The sequence below is a fragment of the Lottia gigantea genome (genome assembly GCF_000327385.1).
Source record: "Lottia gigantea unplaced genomic scaffold LOTGIsca_138, whole genome shotgun sequence".
In the NCBI taxonomy this organism is placed as follows: domain Eukaryota; kingdom Metazoa; phylum Mollusca; class Gastropoda; family Lottiidae; genus Lottia; species Lottia gigantea.
Window position 1 is genome coordinate 47,122 of NW_008707580.1, and position 3,570 is coordinate 50,691.

At 38.0% G+C, this 3,570-nt stretch overlaps 1 protein-coding gene across 1 annotated transcript in view; it reads right to left on the reverse strand.

The window, feature by feature from the left end:
• Positions 1 to 3,570, reverse strand: part of LOTGIDRAFT_139618 (hypothetical protein) — a gene marked incomplete at both ends in the record, with an annotated part of 46,240 nt that overhangs the window by 7,569 nt on the left and 35,101 nt on the right. The gene's annotated exons all lie outside the window — the stretch shown is intronic.

The window sequence follows — 3,570 nt, forward strand, 5'->3', positions numbered from 1 at the left end:
ATTACATGATCTTCACATGATTATTGACATAGTGGATAACGACCCAATGGAGATTTTTGTCTACCCATGTGCACTTGCCGGTCGTTGAAACTCAAGACCAGACTTTAATTGGCAGCAAAAGTCTCCCACCAAGAATACTCGAATCTCGAGTAAAATCTCACATGAGCCAGTACTTCCAAGAAAAGATTATCGCGTCCCCGACAGGATTTATAAATTTAAAACAAGTTTGATATTTGTCTCCGATAGTTTTATCATCTGTAAGACAGACCGTCATCATCCAATCAGATTCATTTTCCTTTCAATTACATGATCTTCACATGATTATCAACAATGTGGAAAACGACCGACTGGAGATTTTTGTCTTCTCGTGTGCCTGCAGCCAGTTGTTGAAACTCAAGACCAGGCTTTAATTAGTGGCAAAAAGTCCAAGACCAAGACTGCTCCTTGCTTGCACTGTAAGACTAACAGTACTTTTTTGAGGTTGATATTCCAATTCAAAAAAACTTTTTACTTTGCTCAGACAATAATAACTTGTTCTCTGAAAATGTTTAAAAAGTGTCACAAATTCAAGGTATACCAGAGTTTTTAAGTCCCCAAGGTGTCCTAGAAGTTTGAGAATGCTTTTGAGTTACTAGCCGAACTTCAAGTGACGTAAATTTGAGCTGGTAAAACTTTATCGGCGTATCCAATTTTCAATGCTTTTTAGGATAATCCTACATCTTTTTCCTATAGAAAAACTTCCAACTTTCAAGGCCGTGGTTAATTAGTGCTCAAAAGATCTTTTTTCCAATTGTGTTTTCAATATAGTGTGAAAATGGGGTAACAGAAAGGGACAAAACATCAAAGACAAACCAAACATTTTGGGACAAATGGTTTAGACATAAAACAACATTTTTTCAATGATCACGAATAACATATTTAAAGATATAGAAAAAAACAACATCGTGAAACGTAACATCTGTGATGGCTTAAGTTTACTTGTGAGAAGATATTGTGCAAAATTGTGCGACATTTACGTACATCAGTACAACATTTACATGTGCAATAGGCATTTGACAAATATTATATACAAAATAGCTTGGGATACCTCAGTTGGTTTCCTTAGCGAGTTGGAGTCTGCTAGGACAGTGGAATAGCTCAGTCAGTAGTGAGTTGGATTGTCGTCTGCTAGGACAGTGGAATAGCTCAATCAGTAGTGAGTTTGATTGTCGTCTGCTAAGACAGTGGAATTGCTCAGTCAGTAATGAGTTAGATTGTCGTCTGCTAGGACAGTGGAATAGCTCAGTCAGTAGCGAGTTGGATTGTCGTCTGCTAGGACAGTGGAATTGCTCAGTCAGTAATGAGTTAGATTGTCGTCTGCTAGGACAGTGGAATAACTCAGTCAGTAGCGAGTTGGATTGTCGTCTGCTAGGACAGTGGAATTGCTCAGTCAGTAATGATTTAGATTGTCGTCTGCTAGGACAATGGAATAACTCAGTCAGTAGCGAGTTGGATTGTCGTCTGCTAGGACAGTGGAATTGCTCAGTCAGTAATGAGTTAGATTGTCGTCTGCTAGGACAGTGGAATAACTCAGTCAGTAGCGAGTTGGATTGTCGTCTGCTAGGACAGTGGAATAACTCAGTCGGTAGTGAGTTGGATTGTTGTCTGCTAGGACAGTGGAATAGCTCAGTCGTAGTGAGTTGGATTGTTGTCTCCTAGGACAGTGGAATAGCTCAGTCGTAGTGAGTTGGATTGTCGTCTGCTAGGACAGTGGAATAGCTCAGTCAATAGCGAGTTGGATTGTCGTCCACTAGGACAGTGGAATAGCTCAGTCAGTAGTGAGTTGGATTGTTGTCTGCTAGGACAGTGGAATAGCTCAGTCAGTAGTGAGTTGGATTGTCGTCTGATAGGAAAGTAGAATAGCTCAGTCAGTAGTGAGTTGGATTGTCGTCTGATAGGACAGTGGAATAGCTCAGTCAGTAGCGAGTTGGATTGTCGTCTGATAGGACAGTGGAATAGCTCAGTCAGTAGTGAGTTGGATTGTTGTCTGCTAGGACAGTGGAATAGCTCAGTCAGTAGTGAGTTGGATTGTCGTGGGTTCGAATCTCCAAACTGTCAGCTTTCAACTCTTATCCCCCTCGAGTTAACTGCCATAAGTAAGTAATAAAAATTCAAGGCCAGCGTTTTCGAAATTGTCACCAAATGAGTTTACTGAATCCAGAAAGAACGTTTGATGAGAGTTATCTACCTTTGCCTGTCCGTTATTATTATCAATACTGTCGTCTGAGTTGGGATGCGGTTGAAGATAGTCATCTGCCTCCACCACTTCCTCCGGTCCACCATCGTTAACGACACTCAAACTCCGCATCAAGTCATGTTTATCATACGACTCGCTTGGCAGACGCATTAACTTATCTCCCTTGAAAAATAAAATTTACATTAACATGCAGTACAGTGAAGGGTTTGAGAAAGTATCAAGAATTGTCAAGGTATTACGAACATCATTCTTTTGTAGTCTAATACCTTGACATTTTTCATCATCACAATGTCAAGATATAACAGACAACGTCTAATAGTAGTCTAATACCTTGACATTTCCATCTTCACAATGTCAAGATACATCGTCTAATAGTAGTCTAATACCTTGACATTTTCATCTTCACAATGTAAAGATACATCGTCTAATAGGTGAAAGGTGACTATTGTAGTCAAGGTATTAGGAACATCGTCTTATACCTTGACTGCAGTAGTCACCTTTCTTGTAACACATCTTCACAATGTCAAACTATTACAAACTTCAGCTTATACCTTGACTGCAATAGTCACTTTGTATCACATTTTCACAATGTCAAAATATTACTAACATCTTCTAATAGTAATCCAATACCTTGACATTTTTCATCTTCACAATGTCAAGGTATTACGAACATCTTCTAATACCTTGACATTATAAAACACCATCTTAGAAAAATTGTCGTATTAATTGTAAGAGTTGACATTACAGAGACACGAAAAATCTTTTGTTCATTTCTTCCAAGATTAGGATTGGGCTAATTTGTTAAGATGTCTACAAATGTTAACTACACAAACAAAACAAATTTCAAAACAAAATCCAAAATAAAATAAAAACAATTACTGAAATTAAAAACAACTTTACTAAACTCAAGACAAACTAAAATAAAAACAAAACTAAGGTCTGGATAATGTAGTCTACTGGTTATCATGCCTTATTAGTGTGGTCTGGATAATATAGTCTACTGGATATTTGTATTATTAGTGTGGTGTTAATCAGGCTGGTCGATAAAAAATTTGAAATCATTCCGGAAAGAATTACTCTCGATGCGAAGAATTGATACCACCTGTCCTAGACTAGCACTGGCTTATTTAGGCGCTAATTTTTGGACCATGCCCCACCCCTCAGGCCATAAAAAATGGAAAATTTATTTTAAGGAGAACAGTCAGCATTTTTGGGGATTGATCTGGGTCTTGAATGTGCATTGATAGTCTTAAGAAGTACTAAAACGCACAGACATATTTCTGTTTTGATATTTTAATACAAGATGCAAATGAAATCAAATGAAATGAATGGAG